This window comes from Giraffa tippelskirchi, chromosome 1, assembly GCF_054371585.1.
Source record: "Giraffa tippelskirchi isolate mGirTip1 chromosome 1, T2T-mGirTip1v1.2.pri, whole genome shotgun sequence".
Taxonomy (NCBI): Eukaryota; Metazoa; Chordata; class Mammalia; order Artiodactyla; family Giraffidae; genus Giraffa; species Giraffa tippelskirchi.
Genome location: NC_137275.1, coordinates 162,686,929 through 162,709,877, shown reverse-complemented (window position 1 = coordinate 162,709,877; position 22,949 = coordinate 162,686,929). Strand labels below are relative to the sequence as shown.

General features: G+C 39.4%; 1 protein-coding gene across 29 annotated transcripts in view; it reads left to right on the top strand.

The window, feature by feature from the left end:
* KANK1 (KN motif and ankyrin repeat domains 1) overlaps window positions 1-22,949 on the top strand; it is a 243,906-nt gene that overhangs the window by 84,307 nt on the left and 136,650 nt on the right. For 25 of the 29 annotated variants that reach the window (XR_014057303.1, XR_014057316.1, XR_014057373.1 and 22 more), the window contains one exon: window positions 18,894-19,019. The exons of the other annotated variants lie outside the window; for them this stretch is intronic. The gene's annotated coding sequence lies outside the window, so the exon portion shown is untranslated. The remainder of the gene's footprint in view (window positions 1-18,893; window positions 19,020-22,949) is intronic. 29 annotated transcript variants of the gene reach the window in all.

Here is a 22,949-nt window from a genome sequence, read left to right as displayed (position 1 = left end):
AAGGCAAAGGAGAAAAGGAAAGATATACCCATCTGAATGCAGAGTTCCAAAGAATAGTGAAGAGAGATAAGAGAGCCTTTCTAAGTGAACAATGCAAAAAAAAAAAAAAAAAATAGAGGAAAAACAATAGAATGGGGAAGAGTAGAGATCTCTTCAAGAAAATTAGAGATACCAAGGGAACATATCATGTAAAGATTGGCACATAAAGGACAGAAATGGTAAGGGCCTAACAGAAGCAGAAGATATGAAGAAGAGGTGTCAAGAATACACGGAAGAGCTATACAAAAAAAGATCTTAATGACCCAGATAACCACGATGGTGTGATTCCTCACCTAGACCCAGACATCCTGGAGTGCAAAGTCAAGTGGGCCTTAGGAAGCATCACTACAAACAAAGCTAGTGGAGGTGATGGAATTCCAGCTGAACTATTTCAAATTCTAAAAGATGATGCTGTGAAAGTGCTACACTCAATATGCCAGCAAATTTGGAAAGCTCAGCAGTGACCACAAGACTGGAAAAGGTCAGTTTTCATTCCAATACTAAAGAAAGGCAATGCCAAAGAATGCTCAAACTACCACACAATTAACACTCATCTCACACACTAGCAAAGTAATGCTCAAAATTCTCCAAGCCAGGCTTCAGCAGTACGTGAACTGAGAGCTTCCAGATGTTCAAGCTGGATTTCGAAAAGGCAGAGGAACCAGAGATCAAATTGCCAACATCCATTGAATCATAGAAAAAGCAAGAGAATTCCAGAAAAACATCTGCTTCATTGACTACTCTAAAGCCTTTGACTGTGGATCACAACAAACTGGGAAATTCTGAAAGAGATGGGAATACCAGACCACCTTACCTGCCTCCTGAGAAACCTGTATGCAGGTCAAGAAGCAACAGTTAGAACCAGACATGGAACAATGGATTGGTTCAAAATTGGGAAGGGAGTATGTCAAGGCTGTATATTGTCACCGTGCTTATTTAACTTATATGCAGAGTACATCATGCGAAATGCTGGGCTGAATGAAGCACAAGCTAGAATCAAGATTGCTGGGAGAAATATCAATAGCCTCAGATGTGCAGATGACACCACCCTTATGGCAGAAAGCAAAGAGGATCTAAAGAGCCTCTTGATGAGGATGAAAGAGGAAAGTGAAAAAGCTGGCTTAAAACTCAACATTCAAAAAATGAAGATCACAGCATCCGGTCCCATCACTTCATGGCAAATAGATGAAACCATGGAAACAGTGAGAGACTTTACTTTTGGGGGCTCCAAAATCACTGCAGCCATGAAGTTAAAAAGACACTTGCTCCTTGGAAGAAAATCTATGACAAACCTAGACAGCATATTAAAAAGCAGAGACATTACTTTGCCGACAAAGGTCTGTCCCGTCAAAGCTATGGTTTTTCCAGTAGTCATGTATGAATGTGAGAGTTGGACCACCAAAGGATAGATGCTTTTGAACTGTGGTGTTAGGGAAGACTCTTGAGAGTCCCTTGGACTGCAAGGAAATCAAAGCAGTCAGTCCTAAAGAAAATCAGTCCTGAGTGTTCATTGGAAGGTCTGATACTGAAGCTGAAGCTCCAATACTTTGGCCACCTGATACGAAGAGCCGATTCATTGGAAAAGTCCCTGATGCTGGGAAAGATTGAAGGCAGGAGTAGAAGGGGACAACAGAGGATGAAATGGTTGGATGGCATCACCAATTCAATGGACATGAGTTTGAGCAAGCTCCGGTAGATGGTGAAGGACAGGGAAGCATGGAGTGCTGCAGTCCATGAGGTCACAAAGAGTTGGACACAATTGAATGACTGAACAAAGGCTTATTAGGCAAAGTTTTGTAACTTAAGTAAACCAGAGAGTTGGAGACCATTTAGTCCTATAAAGTTCTTCCCCACCTATCCATCTAGTTTTCCTGTCTAGTTACTAGTGGGGAGAAAATGGTAGCAGCTCTATGTTTAAGAATTAACTTACTGTACTTATTGGATTGGAAAAGAATGGTTTCATGATTGCTCCCACTCAGCCTCATGCAGACAGGTTTATGTTAAAGGTTTCTTCTACAGAACACAGCTCGTTTCTTCTAAGTCCCTTCTGAGTAGGTTGGAATCAACAGGGAAATTTTTTGCAGCATTTCCTAGTTTGGAAGTACCTTATAAATGAAGCCATGGTTGGAAATGTTAAACCTATTTATACATCCATGAGAATGTTTTCTTTTGAAAAGTGGCATTCTGGGTCCCTTCCTTGCAGAGCTTTAGGTCAGTGTTGCTCCATTTTAAAGCCTGGTGGCCACCTGGAGCAGTACATGAGCTTTTTGGAGTCAGACCTTATTTGAGTATGTTCCTGCAAATGTTTTTTAACTGACTAAGTGGTATTGAATTTAGAGTCAATTTTTTAAACTCCCTCAGAACTGTCTAGCATAAACAAAATTTATAGTCTCCTAAAAAGAAAGAGAAGAGAGAACACTAACATTTATTGAACGCCTAAGTTCAGCAGTTTGCATTCTCTGTTTCATTTCATCTTCATGCCCCTATAAGGTAACTATGATTGTTCCCATTTTAAACAAAGGCTAGAAGTTAAACAAAGATCAATTTTGACTAAAGGCACAGACTAGTCAGGTGTGAGGTAGAAGGTGACCCTACATGTGGACTGCTTACGTTTCTCTTAAGGAACTCTATGCCCAGTATGGTGATAAGCATTTTAACATGCATTATCTTATTCATTCTCACCACATTTAAGCATCAGAGGTTTTAAAAATCGGTTTCTCAAGACTGTTTTTAGACCAAGGACAAACACTATTAAAATGTTGATGTATTTTCCTTCTAGTCAGTCCTTCCTTTGTATATATTTTTTTGTAATCTCTTCAACTTTATTCCCATTTTCATGTAACTTTATAGATGAAGGATGTTCTCACTTTAATGTTTTCATGAATATATTAAAGTCTGAATAATAATGTAAGTTTCTGATGCTTTTCTGTTAAAATAATGGGGCATTAAATGTATTTGTGTCTAAGTCTGTGGGTTATTTTATTTTTAAACATTTTCTTAGTGTGTATTATTAGAAGCAAAATTACAGGGTCAGAAGTTAGAAATATTTATTTTTAAAACTGTAACTGCTTGATACATTTTGTGCAACCAATTTCTTTAAAAAAGAGGACCATTGTCCACTGAATGGCAGTGTGTGAGTGCCCGTCTCCCTGTAGACCTAGCCCCTGGGGTTGGGACAGATGGTTCCAGTGCTTCTCTACCCAGCTGTGGTGCTCCATCCTGGATCCGCTCCACTGTGGGGTGTTGGGAGGCTGGTAGCGAGAGATCTCTTCTCAGTCTGCCCGACACTGAGAGATCTCTTCTCAGTCTGCCCGACACTGAGAGGAGATCTCTTCTCAGTCTGCATTTGCAACTATTTGCCCTCTCTGCCAGGCCTCCTGCTGCCCCTCTATTATGTCAACTGCACTTTGAAAAGCATAACTTCATACTTCTGTATTGTTTATCATTATCTTACTTATATTCCATCACTGTGTCATAGTACTTACCTTGTCTCTAATTGTACTCACTTCTACGTAGACTTACAAGAGATTTACCTCTGGATTTTTAAACAATCTCTTCGATTTACTATTTCTGTTCTTTTCTGTTTAATGCATTTGTTCCTGAAGTATTTTGTTTTGTAACTTTTAACAAATGAGGGTTTTTCCTCATTTGGAGATGCAGTCCACTTATTTTGATTACTTAAGGCTTGTATTTGTCTCTCTGCTCACCTTGACCAGGTCTCATAGGACTTAATTAGTAGAGTTCCTGTTTTCACTTATTCTATGCCTTTCCCACTCTAAGTCATTTTATTATTTTCAAAACAGTCTCAAATTAGGATTTTTAGTTGCTTGAAGCAGTTATTTAGGAGAATAGTTTCTTTTTCTTCATGTATTGGGTTTTTGTTTAAATGTGTGTTCTTTAATTCTGTGGTGGTTTGGTTGTAATCTGCTTGGAGTATGGGCTGTCCTTGCTGCTTTGCAGAATGTGTTGAATTCTTCATATGTATACTTACAGATCTATAAATATATGTGTGTATATATATGGGCATTTAGGAAAGCTATATCTCTGTAGAGTTAGCTTAGACTTAATTTTAAAAATTGTTGCTGTATTTTCACCACCATGAAAATATGATGTCTTTAACGTGCACTGAATATGCAGCCTTGGCTTGTTTTCCTATCGTGGTTAACAGTTTGAGATAACTGAGTCTCTCTATCTGGCTGCACTGTTTCCTAGCGGGCCCAGCTGGGTGTACAGCTGTGATATGGAAAGAAATCAAGACTCAGGTCCCTAGAAACCTAATCTGTGACCTTGACTTTGTCCCTGAGATACTCTGACTAGAAAGTTAAGCTGACTGTTAGAGAAACTCTCATCATCATAAAAGGCAGGACTAATTTGATAAAATCTGAACACATCCTGCTTCACACTATTTATTTTGAAAACTGAGCATTGGAGACTTACTTTCCGTTTTAAAACTATCTGCCTCCAATAACTTACACTAATTGTCATGTATACTAAGTATTTGAACATTTGTTTTTTGAAAGTTTGAGGGATATATATGTGTGAATTTAATAGTTATTTAAGACTCCCTATATTAATCATGAGACTTCATAAACATGTTTAATGTCTGCATAATAATTTAGCAATAATTAAAGTTTCTGACTTTTTGCTGTTACAGTAGGGGGGCAGTGAATATGTTTTTGCCTAAATCTGAGGAATTTTCTTGAACATTGTCCCCTTAGCGTATATAAGTAGAAGCACAAAGAATGGGTCAGAAATTATTAATATGTGCATGTATATGACTGGAACCACTCTAAAGACCCTTGATGCATTTTGCCAAATTGATTTCTTTTCAAAATGGAAAAATTTACACTCCTATGGTGGTGTGTGAGTGCCTCTCTCCGTGTAGACCTGACCCAGATGAATGGTTCTACATCCCTTCCACCCAGCTGTGGTGTTCCATCCTGCACCAGCTCTGCTGGGGGTGTTTCGAGTAACAAGGTGGTGTCGTATGTCTTCTCCACAAGAAAAGGCATTGTTACCAAGGCAAACAGTGACACTTGATACAGCTGTACACATGCCAGAGCCAGAGAAAAGCTTCACTGGAGGGATTGTTGACGATTGCTAGAGGTTGTGGCAATGCAGAAGTTACATAATTTTCCTTTGGAAACATGTGTCAATGGATTTGTTGTAATGCTGGAGCCCTCCTCAAGTGACAATTCTGAACACTTACACTGGGGAAATATAATAATAAAATAAAAAGCCTAGGAATGCATTGCTTACGATTTAGCAAATAAGATCACAAGTTAAAGAAAAGTAGGTTGCTTAAAAAAATTAATAAGGAAATAGCTATGCTTTGCTTTTACATAAAAATTTAGAGGAACACATTTTTGGCAAGAAAACAATGACCAGGTTATGTTCTCTGGTTTCCAGGCACTTATATCCTTTAAATTTACACTTAGAGACTTAACACAATTCTATTTTTTTAAATAATTTAATTGGAGGCTAATTACTTTAAAATACTGCGATGGTTTTTGCCATACATTGACATGAATTAGCCACTCACACCTATGGATAGATCAACCGAACAGAAAATTAACAAGGAAAAACACAAGCTTTAAATGATACAATGGACCAGTTAGACCTAATTGATATCTATAAGGCATCTCACCCCAAAACAGTGGATTTCACCTTTTTCTCAAGTGCACACAGAACGTTCTCCAGCATAGATCACATCCTGGGCAATAAATCTAGCTTTGGTAAATTTTTAAAAATTGCAATCATTTCAAGTATCTTTGCTGATCACAATGCGGTAAGATTAGATGTCAACTACAGGAAAAAAAACTATTGAAAATTAAACAACATGCTTCTGAATAACCAACAAATCGTGGAAGAAATCAAACAGGAGATAAAAATATGCATAGAAACAAATGAAAATGAAAACACAACAACCCAAAACCTGTGGGATTCAGTAAAAGCTGTGCTAAGAGGGAGGTTCATAGCAATACAAGCCTACCTCAAGAAACAAAAGAAACATCAAATAAACAACCTAACTTTACACCTAAAGCAACTAGAAAAAGAAGAAAGAACCCCAAAATTAGAAGAAGGAAAGAAATCATAAAAATCAGAGCAGAAATAAATGAAAAAGAAAAAAGATTATAGCAAAAATCAACAAAACTAAAAGCTGGTTCTTTGAGAAGATAAATAAAATAGACAAACCATTAGCCAGACTCATCAAGAAAAAAAGAGAGAAGAATCAAATCAATAAAATTAGAAATGAAAATGGAGAAATCACAATTCTATTTTTTAATGGATGCTGAAATGCTATTGAAGCAGAGTCTTAGCTGAGAAACTTAGACACAGAGATTAATTAAGTGCAACTAATTTTGTTTGAAAGTCAATGCAAAGAAATATGGAAAATTTCATAGGAAAATGCTTAATAAGTATTTGGTAAAGATTCAGATTTTGTTTGGCAGGTTCCTGTCTCATAAAATTAAGTCCTAAATTCACCAAGCGCTATTCCTTCCATTTTCTTTTTGGTTGTGTGTGCAAAAGAATTTGGGATTTTTGTAGTTGGGTATATGTGTCTGCTATTCCACCCAGGAAATAGACATTTTCCTTTATTCAGATATTTCCATTTAAAACAGGTTGGAACTGGAAAGTCAATGTTTTCCTTCCATTTTCCGATATATACCTTTAGCTTGTAATGGTAAAAAAAAAACTGATTAAAAACATTTATGCTTTTAAATATTTTATTGAAGTATAGTTGATTTACAATGCTGTGTTGATTTCTGCTATATAGTAAAGTGACTCTGTTATTCATATACATTCTTTTCCATGATGGTTTATCACAAAATATTGAATATATTAATAGTACCCCTGTGCTGTACAGTAAGAGCTTGTTGTTTATCCATATACTTTTTTAAAGAGCATATATGTCAAGCAGGAATTTTTTATATGCCAGTGCATTCTTTGCATCATTTTAACTGATCAGACAACAGTGGCAATTTCTGGCAGAATGATACATCTTTCTGTCTTTAGAAAATTTCTGAAATATTATTTCGTTGGGCTAGAACAGGGTGGTTTCTTGCTGAGCTAAAACAAGTAATTCTTCATGAATTACTTTTTCATACTTTGCAGTCTTATCAAACATTGCCATAATATATGACCTAATACAGTAGAGATTGGGTTTAGCAGGAACCTATCTTTACTTTTCAGCATGTTTGCATGAAAATATTTGAGCTAACTTTAATTACTGGCTGGGTTGAAGAGAGTCTGACTTTCAGAATTCATGATGCTGATGTGCTGCTGCTGTAATTGGTCAGTCTCTAAATTTATCTAATAAATAGAAATTGGGATTTTTTTTTAATGTCACAAATAACAGAAGTCATTATCAGTGGGAAAAGAAAGGTAGTGAGGGTAGAAGGGATTACACAAGTCAAAGGCATTGTTTTTTTAATTTTAATTTATTGTTTTTGATTACACTGGGTCTTGGTAGCTGCACACAGGCTTTCTCTAGTTACCACGAGTGGGGGCTAGTCTCTAGTTGTGGTTTGCAGACTTCTCACTGTGACTTCTCTTTTTGCAGAGCACAGGCCCAGTAGTTGTGGTTCATAGGCTTAGTTGCCCCACAGCATGTGGGATCTTCCCAGACCAGGGATTGAACCCGCTTCCCCTGCATTGGCAGGCAGATTTTTAGCCACTGGACCACTGGGGAAGTCCAAAAGCATCATTTTGCTTTAATTTTTAAAGAAAATGTCAAAATAATTAACAGTGTTCTCTAACTCAGCCCTCACCCTTAAATTGATAGTTGTTTACTTTTAAAAGTTCTAAATGAAAAGGTGAAGAATTACCTCCTTGTAATCAGTGCGATGGATGGGAGAAAGTCCATCTTGTTACATTACAAGGTAATGGCAATATGTACACACAGACTGTTAAACAGTCTAATATTAAAAAAATGTCAACTATTACGTTTATATTAGATTTTATCTGTTATATGTTTATAGGTTAATGTTGACTTTAGAGGAACATCACACTTCTTATTTTTATCATTTCAGTTAGCTATAATTAGAGGCTCAGAGTAGAAAGCTAGGAGTTACTTATAGGGGTCAAACAGGGAGATTAATGGGGTTCTGCCCATCCACTTCTGCTCTGTGCTTCCAGGATGTTTGCCAAGGTAACCTAGGTCTGTCTTCATAGTGAAAGGAGTCATCTTATCCTACAGAAGTAGGAATCACTGATGCATCACTAGCAGCATCTCGCCTTGGCCCTGTGCCTGCAAATATTTGAAAGGCCCACCTCAGACCCACTCCTCTCTTGAGAAAGAAGACAGGAGTTCTGTGTCTGTAACATTCCATACAGGCTAAGGAGCACTAGGAGGGTGAGTGGGCAGGGCACCAGCTGTCTGTGCTGAAATACCAGAGCCTGGGCTCTAGTAATTAATGAAGTTTGAGAACATTTCCTTGGCATACTCTACTGCCTGATCCAGTTGACTGGGTCACTCTGGGGAAATGGGCCTTGATTCCTGCTTTTTCTTCCCAAGATTGACGTCTGGCACTTATATGTTTCAATTTGAAACAGTGGACCACCAGGTTGAAATGAACAGCTGTACCATCCTATTCTCAATTGGAGGAAGCCTTTATATTTTTTAGTTCTTTATTCAACATACTCTCTCTTTTTTAAGCATATATATATTAAAAAATTTGAACCCTGTGGAACCTGATTGAGTGTGTGTTTGTTTTTTCATGAGGAAGAATCAAAAGGATCTTCTCAGAGTATTCTGAAGTTGAAGAAAGGCTTACATTTGCTAGGCTTTATCTTTTTTCAAGGATGAAGAGTTCTCCCACCTTTTCTGGTGAATGAGGGGTATCAGATATTTGTCTTAAATGTTACAAATTATTTCAGTTACAACAGTCAACAGTATTATTAAAAAAAAAAAAAACCACAGCGGATGCTTGGTAACATCATTAAAATTATTCAGTAAAAACTTTCCATCAGATTTACAATATTATGGAGAGAGTAGTCTCAATCTACATATGGAGAGTTAAATCACAAGGTAGTACAGTACTTGCCTGAAATAAGTCACATGATGATGACATCGTCCATATTCTCAGTCATTTGTGTAAGAAAAGACTTCTGTTTTATGTAAGCAAGGACTAAGTTTAACAAATGATTCTCATAGTGTGACCCTGAACCAGCATCATTCGTATCATCTGAGAGCTTGTTTTAGGGTTCACCCCAGACCTACTGAATTAATCTCAAGAAGTGGGACTCCTGCATTTTGTGTTTTTTAAAGGCCCTCCTCATACTTGTGATGCACTCTGAACTTTGAGAACCACTGGATTGGTACAGTCTTTCCATAATTGTTTATGTAGTTTAAACACTTGGGGTTGCTGAGGTGATGCACCTCAGTTAGGAAGCAGTGGGGCAGCCTCCCTGGAGGCTCCAGAATAGATGACCACGGCAGTCTTTCAGAACCTGTCTTTACAAGGTGCAGAGAGGGTAGTAAGGAGGTGGAAGAGGAACAAATACTTGGGTTGCCTCTGCTATGCCATGCACTGAAGGGGCTTTCCACGAGATCTCCTACATTCAGTCCTTACCCCAGTCATGTGTGTGCCATTAGTATGTTCCTCCTACCTCATGGGTACTTAGCTTTTAGTTGTAATCTCAGTCTCAGCTATTTGCTTCGATTCTTTGATGATCACTGAGAGTTGATAATCCCTTTCATTTGAGGAGCTGTGCATTGGCTCACAGGGCATGCCATTTGTGTTCAAGAAGTAGAAAGCTTCTCTCTGAACTTGGTGCTTCTTCCTGGGACAGCAGTTTTACTTCAGGCATGTTGGGAGGAGGGGAGGAAGGACTTTGTTTTTCTTGTAAATCATTGTATTCCCTATACCTAGGGTAAGGAACTTGGTAAACAACTGTTGATATTGTGCATGATTGTATCATCTCCTGAAGAGTTCATGTCCCTGTCCAGCAGACTTCCATTTAGTGGGCAACCCACTCCAGTACTCTTGCCTGGAAAATCCCATGGACGGAGGAGCCTGGTAGGCTGCAGTCCATGGGGTCGCTAGGAGTCGGACACGACTGAGTGACTTCACTTTCACTTTTCACTTTCAAGCATTGGAGAAGGAAATGGCAGCCCACTCCAGTGTTCTTGCCTGGAGAATCCCAGGGACGGGAGAGCCTGGTGGGCTGCCGTCTATGGGGTCGCACAGAATCGGACACGACTGAAGCGACTTAGTAAAGGCAGTTGTTCTCAAATTGTCACCCTTCCCCATCTCAGCAGCAGCAACCACCCCCCTCCCCCAGACCTACTGAATCAGAAACTCTGAAGGTGGGGCTAGCAACCTGTACTTTAATAATCCCCCAAAGTGATTGCTATTTATGCTAACATTTGAGAACTGCTGGTTTTGGGCAAAAGGAGTAGGTATTTGCTTTTTAAAATGGTACCTTCTGTTACAATTTTCTGGGGTAGTAAAGATGATTCACATTTGAACTTTGGGGATATGGGCACACTGAAGGTAATATGGCATCCTTCAAAGCATCTAAGAGCAGACTGCTGATGACTTTCTGCTCACATACCCTTCCCTTGTGCAGAGTCCGGCAAGGGGGACTTCCTGCCACAACATCCCCAGGTCACCCACAGATTTGTTCCCTTCCTTCACAGAAAACTGAAAGAAGAGAAAGAAATACTAGATGGTATAGAGCTTTCCATCCTGGAGCTTATGGTTTAAAGGGCAAAATTGAGCCCGTGGTAATCCCATCAGAGAGGCGATCACTTTCTGATCTGATCATAAAAACCAACAAGCAACAAAAGACCATCACACTTTGGCTTTCTTTGCTTTAAGTGGAAATACTCTTCCTACTTCATAAATATAGATACCAAGTAAGGAAGTTGCTTTGGGTGACTGAATGATCTTTATTCCCTATGCATGTTTTTCTTTTTTTTTTTTTGCTTTTGCCAAGCAATGGAGAGTAACAAAATTATGTATATTACCAACAGAGTTTACATGGATAGCAGTTAGATATTTCATTTCTGATTGATTAATCCTAAAAGAGAAAAGATTTTTTCTTGAGCCCTCTATATACAGTATTTTAAAAACTTAATATACATACATATATTTCATTTTTCCCCCAGATTGTATCACAGTTTGAGTCATTGTTGTTTTAAAAATATATGCATAAGCCGCTAGATTTTTACATTGTCAAAACAGCAATGCAAGTTCTTAAGGAGAAATCAAGGATGACAATTGAAAAGAAAATGCTCATTGCCAAATAGAACTATTCTTTACCATTTCAAGAAGCTGTACTTGGATGTTTATGGGAGAAATTATTCCAGACCCTACCAGTTCTCTGTCAGAAAACATAATATTCTGACAACCACTTTCTCTCACTTATGTATATAATATTTAACTTTTATTTGAAATATTGACCCAAGCTATGCTAAAAATTTCATCTTTAAGATATCAAGCCTATGCAAAGGGTGGACTCTGAGAGCAGAGCACACTTATAACTCTCAGAGTTTTACTGTTACATCTTGATTTAATAAAATGTCTGCAGCTGAAAATAGGAAAAATTGATCATATATAGGTTTGAATATGTATTTTTTTAGATGTATTCAAGTATTCAGCCTGCAAGCCTGGAAAAATGGGTTTCAGTGAGGGACAGTGTGACAGAGGAGAAGCACTGAAGGAGGGATGAGAGATCTAATCAGTGGGGAGGTGTTTTTAGTTGAGGGCCTGGACTGTACTACGCCGCCTCCCCCCTCCACACCCCACCCCACCCTGGGTCTACTTCCCTCTGGTCTGATGCAGTGCTCACCCAGCACACCCCATTGTTAGCTTGATAACGTGGTAACAGGGAAAGAATGGTATTCAGTTGGGAATCTTCGACTACAAGGAGTAAAACTGATTTAGGGAGCATTTTATCAGGATACAGAAGTACTCCAAAGAATCCAGGATCCTCAGAGACAAGCTGGAATCAAAAACAGGAAGGCACAAGGAATTTGAAAGACTGTGCTGGCTCTATTGCCCTCAGCTTTATCTTCACCTTTCTGCTACAGACCGGCTCTGTCTGTGGTGCTGTTCACAGATCCACTTGCCTCCAGAGCCTGGCTGGGAGCTCCTCAGCCCCCATTTCCAAGCCCCAGAGGAGAACAGTTTTGCCCAGCCTGGGTCTGATGTCTTTAAGTGGTCCAGTGATGTGTGGCCAGTGATGTGTGTATGCACTGGGAGACAACATGGGAGGCCCACCTCTGACCCTGTGGCTGGCTCAGAACATTCCAAAGAAGGGAGTAGTTTGCATAGAGGGGACAAAAGCATTCCCCCACACACATACCATTAACATATTGCTGTGGGTTTATTCATTAACCCCACTCTGGGGGAGTAATCATGTTTGGCTCCAAGAAAATCTGGATATTGGACCTAAAAAACCTTGCGCCAGACTCTGAATCAGGATCATGAATTGCAGTGAATTTTCCAAAGTGACTACACTCCATGAGGCCTCATGACTATCAGCAGCAGATGCCTCTGGAGCCCCCATCTCTGTTAGTGCAGACCCTTTAAACAGCAGGGGTTGTGAGCGAGGCTGGATGTTCTTGGTGGAATGCCTGCATAACACAAAGGCCTCATGAATCTCTAAAAGCATTCTTTATTCTAAATAACATTCTGATCCACTGGTGGAAGCCAACGAAGTTAAACTAATATTATCAGAAAAATATGTAGGTTACTAGATCTTAACCCTTCTTCCTTCATTTCCTTGCTCAGTTGTTAATTTGAATTGGAAATCACTCTTAGTCCACACACTTAAGAGTGCAAGCAATAGTGCATTTTCCTGAATCAAGTGAGTTTTGACTGTAAGCTTCTGCTCCCTTAAGGTAGCAGGAAAGTAACCTTGGTTAGACTTTGATCTCTTTCCTACACCACTCTCCCAGGGTTGTGCCAAGGTTCCATATTCTTACTATAATTCATGAGGTCAGGAAAGCACCCTGGGTCATCTGTTGATACTGGTCCCCGCTGCTTCTGGGCCATGTTTGAGGCTGGGGAGAATGCTTTGTCACAGCTGGGAGACTAAGCTCAGCATCTGGTCATCCTTTGGGGGCTCTGGCACATCTGAGGATGCTGCCAGGGAACAGGTATGATCCTCTGCTGATCTGAGTCCCACAGTCATTTTCGTCCAAGAATCTCCTTAAATATGAAGGAAGATGGTGGTGGTGGTGTTTCTCTCTTCTCAAACCCTTGTTTCCTTAAGGAAGCCCAACCACAGCCTCCCTGAAGCAGGGAAGCCAGAGCCTCCTCCCCATGTGAATGAGGAGAGTTCAGAAAGAAAAACATTGAGGAAGCCTCATGCTTTAGAGGCAATAACTATCCAAGTGCTGGCTGTGGAAGACCGTGTGGTGGCTCTGCCTCCTCTGCAGTCACTCAGGAGCAGTCACCTGTGGGAACAGCCCCACTTTGAGGTATCACCTGCTCTTCCTCATGGCCGCTAATTTATGGGTGCTGTACCTGCCCCTAAATGGCAGGAGTTTTAGGCATTTGTTATTGCTTGAATGTTTCCAAAACCATATTTTGTACACCTGTTTACACTAGAGGTGTGCACGTGTGTGTGGTCAGTTGCATCCAACTCTTTGTGACCCCATGGACTGTAGCCTGCCAGGCTCCTTTGTCCATGAAATTTTCCAGGCAAGAATACTGGAGTGGGTTGCCATTTCCTTCTCCAGGGGATCATCTTGACCCAGGGATTGAACCCACGTCTCTTGTGTCTTCTGCATTGGCAGGCAGATTCTTTACCACTGCGCCACCTGGGAAGCCCAGTGCTCCAACTCTTTGTGACCCTATGGACTGTAACCTGCCAGGCTTCTCTGTGCATGGGATCCTCCAGGAAAGAGCACTGGAGTAGGTTGCCATGCCCTCCTCCAGGGCATCTTCCCAACCCGGGGATTGAAACCGAGTCTCTTATGTCTCCTGCATTGGCAGGCAGGTTCTCTACCACTAGTGCCACCTGGGAAGGCCAGAATAGCCTTCAAATTAGTGAGCATTTCTGTAAATCTTTAGTGGATTTATAAAAGGTGTGTGTGGGGGGATTCCCTTTTCTGGCAGTGGATAATTTAGTTCTGTTAATATTCCTGCAGAGAAACTTGTCTCCCTGGCTCACATATTTACACTTTTGCCCTCAGAGTTCTCAGTGACTAGACTAATTGTGAGTGCATCCAATTTCAGTGATCATCTACCTTCCTTTTGCCATTATTTTAGACATTGCTTTGGCCACAGCACAAATAATGCATTAAAAAATAAAAATATTTTGGAAGGATATACTTAAGATTAAATCAAGGGGAATGCCATAGAAAATGGCAAAGCTTGCACAAAGCATTAATAAAAAATCTGTGGTCTTGAGCAGTCAGTACATTACATAGAATCTGTGAATGCCTTCTCATCTAGAATTTTAGTACAAGCTGTCCATAAGATATTTATACAGCACAGTGCTGCTTCAACCCTGACAAAAGCATAGGTTCAGGTGTATGCTGTTATTACAGACATCACTAACATATAAGCAACTGAAGCACCTTTAAGAGTGTTTGGAATGTTAGAAAGTAAAGTATCTGTCACGGGTTTCAGTTAGTAGTAACAGAAGAAGTGGCCTTGGTTCCTAAACAGAATTGTTTATTTTGTTGCCAGAATGGCACTTATTAGTAAAGACACGTCATAGAGGAAGGAGAAGAGAGGTTACTAATGTGAAATTTAAAAGACTAGATGGTGCAGAAGCTAGTAACCTGGTTTACTGTTGGTACAGGGGCCGGAGTAGTTCCTGAGATGACTTTTAAGAAATGTTATTAAAAATACAGCTGAGAATAATTCTATTATCAACTCTTTTTTTTTTTAGCATCAGTGCAAAGCTTGTTTGTTAAATAAATATCTGATTATAACTTTACTAATTATACATGCTTAATTCATCTTTTACATTCATCTGTAAAAGAGGAATGATAACATTTGCCTAATGGGCTCATTGGAAGAATCAAAAGAATAAGGTACCTTAGTAAGGGTTTGGTAAGAAATAGCGTTTTTTGTTTTTTGAATTTATGTTTGTTTTAACAACAGTTGCTTCCATTTATGACTTTACCTGCATTTTCTTTAATTCTTAAAGTAGACCTGTGAACTTGTGGACCATTTTAGAGATAAAGTTAAAAAATTAAACTATTTGCAACACTTATGTCCAAGTTCATACACAGTATCCTCATTTAAGGATACCTCTGTATCCTGTGATAGAGATCCTTTATGGCTCAAAGAGGCTGGAATTGGTTTTGCTCCTGATACCCAAAGGTTCCCAATTAGTATACCATCTTCTCTGCATTGTTAAAGTACCAAGGTAATAATATCCTTCATAGAAGAAGAAATGCTACAAGTAAGTAAGGTGGACACTGTAGCAGAAAAACAAAGGACATATACGAAAAGTGCAAAAAAGTAAAAAATGTTCAACCTCAGAGATATGTTAATAATAGGGAACTTATGGAATCTGTAAGATAAGATAATTTAAAAATTAAGACTACCCATGTTTAGAGGGAGTGTAGAGAAGTATACCACTTATGTGCTACTCATATACCACTGAAACACATATTGAGTGAAACATTCTGTAGGACAAGCTATCAATAATATCAAATGCGTATTTTTTCATATGTTTGACCCATGACTTTCTCCCTAGCAAGTACTTAGTGGTGTGTTTGAGGATATCCATCTTAGCATTATCTACATATTAAAAAATTGAAAGTGACTTAAATGCTTCAGGAGGTTTTATTAAAAGGGATGATTGTACATTCATTAAAACTGAAGGCACAAGAGGCTAATAAGTGACACAACACTTCCATCAATATAAAAATAAATGGGAAAAGCAGGTTACAAAATAATGCCTAGAATTCACTTTTAATAAAAATTTCATATGCTTACGCATTTGAAATGAAAAATTTCATATGCTTACGCTTATGCATTTGTTTATTATGTTTATGAATGTGACATCACCATATCAAAATAGAGGGAGAGTAAAAAATCCTAATGGTGCTTAAATTTTCTTTGTTATTCATATTTGATTTTTATAAACTTTTGATAAAGACCCTTAAAGAAGAAATATTTAAAGTTATCTTTTTGACAAATCAGCATATATTATATAGGTTACCCAAAGGTAGTCATATGATATCTGACCTGAATCTGGACTTTTGCTGTGTTGATCTGATATATTTCAGTGTATCTGATACATTTCCTTTTTTTTTGTTAAATGAATAACTAGCATTTATCTTGAGCAGGAAAATATAATTAGATGTTTAGACTTGATAGCATATAGCTGTTGAATGGTTCTGTAAGGTTTCTTGCAGAACCAAAACCAAGCATACAAGTGTGGTGTCAGGAGAGAGAGGCTGGAAGGATTTACATTAAATTATTTTCAGTAGCCAAACTGCGTATATAGAAAGGCATAGAGCAAGGGAATAAGAATGAGAGTTTTTATCAGACTGTTAAGTAAACTTTAGGGTAGAAAATGACCAGCATAACCCCTTTGGCTTGATAACCACAGTTCTTGACATGAAAGTCTCTCCTTGTCTCCATTTGCTCGCCCAGCTTCTTCTCAATCCTTTTCAGTCTCCGGGACCAGCCCTATTGAAAACTGTCCTCAGGGGCCCCCAGTGACCTCCCTAGTAATCGTTACATCCAGGGACATCTTGTTAGTCTCCATACACAGCATTTGAAGTCACTTGTCTTTCTTTGGGTTGATGTGCCTCTCTACCCTCACAGTTATTCTCCTGCCTCTCTAACCACTCTCTGTCTGTTTCACTGGTTCCTCTTCCTCCATCTCCCTTGAACCTTCACTGTGTCTTTTAATTCCCCTTAGAACCTTCATTTTCCTAGTGCTTCATCTTTTTTGAGGTAAAAGTTTAGCAGCTAGTCTTGCCTCACTGTTGAGTCATTCCTGCTGCTGCTGGGAGTTTGGGTCATAAAACAGTTTTTGGAATTAGAATATGTTTGCTTGGACTCAAAATCTACAGACACTGGAGACATTTAGAGGTCATCTCTGGCTCTATGAAAAGACCCTGGGTTGCCTATGAATGGTCTACTTACTGATGATGGAATAAGCTCCTTGTGTGAGCCTCTCTCCATACAACAAAAATAGTGGAATTAATAAAAGAATCTTATGTCAAGGCACAAAGGCTTATATATTTCAATGAACATTTGTAGAGATGATGGGAAAAAAAAATACCAGATTTGTAAAAGCTTTGATGTAGTCCATACCAATATGAAAAACAAGTTAAAATCAAAATAGTCACTTTCCAGTTGGAGAGCTAAGCTCAATAAACTCAAAACAATGGCCAGTACCACTGAGAAACTGTGTGAGGGTTAAATTATCTGGAAGGTGGGATCTCTGAGTCTGTGAACCTGAGATGGGCTTCACAGAGGGAATAAGAAAAGCTGTGTCTTGTGTGGGGAATGATAGTTGCGAAACCAGGGCATAGAAGTATGTGTTCTTTGAAACGTAACAAGACTTACCTGCCTAGGACAGAAGGTGTTTGTTGGAAGCTGGAGGAAGATAAGATAAAGTAGAGCCAGATTATGAAGGAACCTGAAAGCCAGCAGAGGAGTTTACATTTAATGGAAGAGAAATATATTGCGACTGTGGATATAAGAGATGTGGATGTAATAGAATGCTAGATTTGGAGATGAGAAAAACAAAGAACTTCAGAGTTGGAGGTATCCTGTAAGGTGGGGTGGCGTGATTAATATTTGCTGTACATGCTGTATGTCAGGTGCAAGATCGCATAGTTCTTATTCTTACAGCAACCGTAGATGTAGATGATATCATCCCCTTTTTATATGTAATAAATGAGCTCTGAGGAAATACAATGTGTCTGAGTTTTTAGAGTACTTAGGCTGGAATTGAACATGTCTGACTTCAAAGCACAATGAGGATGGAGAATGTTGAAATCAGTTCCTGATTTTACACTCAGGAAAACTGAGACCCAGAAGATAGGGGACTATCCAAGGTTACCCAAGTAATGGAATGAAAGCAGTTGAATAGGTAGTGATCTGCAGAGAGAGGCCAGGATAGAGGCTGCTGTTGTAAACAGGTGGGGGTGCCAAAGAATTTGGTACTAGTGGAGGCATGTTTTATTGTTGTTTAGTCACTCAGTCATATCCAACTCTTTTGTGACTCCATGGACTGTAGCCTGCCACTGTCCTCTGTCCTTGGGATTTCCCGGGCAAGAATACTGGAGTGGGTTGCCATTTCCTTCTTCAGGGGATCGTCCTGACTCAGGGATCAAACCCACATCTCCTGCCTTGGCAGGCAGATTCGTTCCCATTGAGATACCAGGCATAGGAGTAAAAAAGAGAAGTAGAGAGCAGTAGGACATTCAAGGGAAAGTGGTGGTGGACTGATACTGGCATGGGCAATGATGGAGGGGATGACATGAAAACAGTCCCAGAGTTTTAATCCAGGGGAACGGCGGCTCACAGTGAAAATCTTCAGTGGAGCTAATTTTCAGAGAAAGGCCATATATTTCTTATGGGCTAGTCTGATTCTGAAATGACAAAGATACCAAATGTAAAATATAAAAATATAAAAAGTGATGGTATTTGTGAGCTGATTTATGTGCATGTTGATAGAAGCGAACTGATGGTGAGACACCCCAAGAGCTAGTGACTAGCTTTTACCTAAAGGAAAGGAGGTAAGATGATATTCTAGGCTTTTTTAATTCTGGTCTGCCACTTCCACCTGCAACCAGAAAATGCCTTAACCATAATAAACCGCATAGCTGTCTTTAGTAATTGATTCCCCTCTTCTGTTGGAAAGGAGTATTGCCCCATCACATTTCCCACAATGAGACTCTTTTTTTCTTTCAGAATGATTGTCACTGTACTGGATGGACTGTTGAACTATTGAATTACTTCCATCTTTTGACTACACTAAGAAATTGTCCATGGAGTTGAGATATTTATTGCAGTAATTTCTGGCCTTACGTACTTAAGGTAAGGTATACTTTTTTCCCATATAACTATCATGAAGTTGTCATGTTTTTCTTCTTTAACTTTGCTTTTTAAGAGACATTAATCTATTCTTTTCTTCTAGCTTTTATGCTCTAATAATCCCTTCAGAGTGCTCTTAATCTGAAAATATATGAGTGCAGAAAAGACTTTTATATAATGAAATATGAGCAAGCTGTTTGAAAAATAAAGGGGGAGATGTATTACTCTTCAGATTAAATCAATAAAAGTACCCCATTTCCTTAAACACAATATGCATAGACTGGGTTATACTAGAGAAACTTAATAGATTGAAAGGAATATTTATTGTTAAGGCTACTTGAAAAAAATGAAGATACTTAAGTGTTAATATATTGCTGGCTTTATTCAAATAAAGAAAATCTAGAAAATACAGAGAACTTAAAAGAAAAAAATCTGTTATTTCACTTCCAGAGATAACCAGTGTTAAAATTTTACTACATTATTTATAGTACTTGTTTTTATAAATATTTGTAACGGGGTGTGTGTGTGTCATATGTGTTAACTTGTTACATTTTTGCAAATGAGAAACATTTATCACAGGCTGACTCCATGCCAGGCTCTGTACCAACCACTTGACATACATTACTTTATTGATTCTCACAATCCTGTGAGGTTGGTGCTTTTCTTACCCCCATCTGTACACGAGAAAGTTGAGGCTCAGAAAAATTAAATAACTTGCATGTTCAGAAAACTGGTAAACCTACTCAGAACTTGAACCAGTCAGATGCCAAAGCCCATACCACCAGGCTTTTTTACATGTTTTTTTCCCTTGACAACGTGCTTTGCCTTCTTTTCTACAGCATCATTTCACATTATATGGTGTTCATTTATATTGGTATGCAATGGTTTCTCTACCCCATCTCCTTTTGTTGGACATTTACTTGTTTTTCCTTATTTAGTTTCAGAAACAACATTGTAATAACATCTTTTGTGCATGGCCATGATTGTCTGTCTAGGGTGGATTGCTGCAAGTGGCATTGCTGAGTCAGCCCACAGTGTGGGAATGAATCCCTCAGGTGTTTGATGCATTCTGCTCTTTGACTTCTCAAAAGGTTGTGGGAGTTTATATTCCCACCAGCAGAATATGGAAGTACCTGATGACCCCAAGTCCTCAACAACATAGGTAGTTGGTAAATGAATAATTTCATTTGCCTTTTTAAGTGTCCAGGTCAGGTCCATCTTCTTGTCTCTAATCCTTTAGAGCCTTAGCCTCCTGACTGGTTTCTCTCCCTCCACCGTAGACCTCACTTAGTCATTAAAGGCTTTGCAGGACAATGGGTAAAAGCATGGACTCTAGAGCTAGATGCCTGGGTTCAAATCATGGCAGTATTGCTCTGCCTCAGTTTCGCCATCAAAAAGTGGAAATAATAATAAAGCCTTCTCCTGGGGTGGGGCTTGGGGTTGCAAAGAGGCAGACATACTGAGCGATTGATCAGCAATTTTAGAACAAGTGTGTGACTCCTGGCATGAGCTCAGTAATTGTTGGCTACTGCTGTCTTCCAAAAGTCCATGCTTATGTAACTAAAAAACCAGAGGTTATATGCAGTTGACCCTTGAACCACATGGGTTTGAACTGCATGGGTGCAGAGATTTTCTCAGTAGTAAATACTACAGTACTGTATGATCTGTGGCTAGTTGAACATGCAGATGTGGAACTCTGGATTCTGAGGAAGGCAGACATGGATGGAGGGCCGAGGATAGATTTTTGATTATGTGGAGGGTTGGCATCCCTAACTCCTATGTTGTTCAAAGGTCAACTGTACTTGTTTTAAATTAAATGTGATCATTACTGAATTAGTAATTCACAGCACAAACTGCAGTTGCTGACATTGTTATTACATGTCAACACCATGAGCAGCCTGAATGTCAGGCTCCCTTGATGATGCAGGATCAGGATATTGAGGGGATAGAAGTAACAGGAATAACTGGAATGTTAAAGTGCTTTGTAAGCTCACAGAGCACTTTTACATGCATTATCTCGCTTGATCCTCAAACATAACTGAGGTAGGTGGAGCAGGTATCATTAACCTTGTTTTACAAAGGAAGAAATTGACTTGAAGAAATTAAGAGACTTGTTCACTTGAGGTCGTGGAAGCAGTCTCTGGCAGAACTGAGTATGTGCTCCAGGCCTCTGACTGTAAATCCGTACTCTTGATGCTACAGGACACAGTGATAGGCTGAAGAGGTACAGATGTACACCTGCCCAGGTGTGGAAACATACCGGGAAGGGAAGGAGCAAAGAGGGATAAGGACATATTGAAAGGAAGGCAGGGACCCAGGGAGGAGGGAAGGGAAGGGGGATGGGTAGTGAGATCAAGAAGAGAGCAGGAAATTGAAGGGGCCAGGACTGAAAGACCATGGGCTGGCTGAGCACCTGGAGGGAGGAGGCTCCTTCTTTGCAGCAAGCAGGGAGGAGAGAAGGAAGAGACAGAGGATATATACCTCTGTCTTCTAAGGCAAAGGAAATAAGAGCAAAAGTAAACAAATGGGACCTAATTAAACTTACTACCTTTGCACAGCAAAGGTAACCATTGACAAAACGAAAAGACAACCTACTGAAGGGGAGAAAATGTTTCAAATGATATGACCAATTAGGGATTAATATCCAACATACATAAACAGTTCATACAACTCAACGTCAAGAAAACACCCTGATTAAAAAATGGGCAGAGGATTGAATAGACATTTTTCCAAAGAGGAACACTGTTGGCCATCAGGCACATGAAAAGATGACCTAACATCACTAATCATCAGTTCAGTTCAGTTCAGTTGCTCAGTCGTGTCCGACTCTTTGCGACCTCATGAGTCGCAGTGCGCCAGGCCTCCCTGTCCATCACCAACTCCCAGAGTTTACCCAAACCCATGTCCATCGAGTCACTAATCATCAGGGAAATGCAAATCAAAACCACAGTGAGCTGTCACCTCATATTTGTCAGAATCACTGTCATCAAAAAGAACACAAATCACACATGTTGGTGATGGTGTGGAGAAAAGGGAACCCTCTTAAACTGTTGATGTAAATTGATGCAGTCACTGTGAAAAACAATAAGGAAGTTTCTCAAAATAGAACTACCACATGACCCAGCAATTCCACTCATTGGTATATAAAAACATACAAACACCAACCAAAACACCAATTCACAAAGATACTTGTACCCCAGTGTTCACAGCAGAGCATTATTTACACTTGCCAAGATATGGAAGGAACCTAAATATACATTAACAAATGAATGGATAAAGGTGTTGTGTGTATATATATATGTATATATATGTACAATGGAATACTACTCAGTTATAAGGAAAGAATGACATTTTGCCATTTACAGCAACGTTGATGAATTTGAGGGCATTTGCTAAGGGAAATAAGTCAGAGAGAGAAAGATAAACATTGTATCAGTTGTGTAAGGAAATGCATGTCTGACTCTGTGACCCTACGGACTATAGCGACCAGGCTTCTCTGCCCATGGGATTCTCCAGGTAGGAATACTGGAGTGGGTTGCTATTTCCTCCTCCAGGGGCTCTTCCCTACCCAGGGATTGAACCTGTGTCTCCTACAAGGGCTTTCCCGGAGGCTCAGCAGTAAAGAACCTGCCTGCCGGTACAGGAGATGCAGGTTCAATCCCTGAGTCAGGAAGATCCCCTGCAGGAGGAAATGGCAACCCACTCCAGTATTCTTGCCTGGTGTAGCAAAGAGTCAGACATGACTGAGCGACTGAGCACTCGTAGGTGTTAAAAGCCATTATCACTTATATCACTAAAAAAATAGGGAAAACTAATGAATATAGCAAAAAAAAAGCAGACTCACAGATATAGAGAACAAATTAGTGGTTACTAGAGCAGGGAGGAAGGGCAATATAGAGGTGAAGGAGTGGGAGGTACAAACAAAGATACACT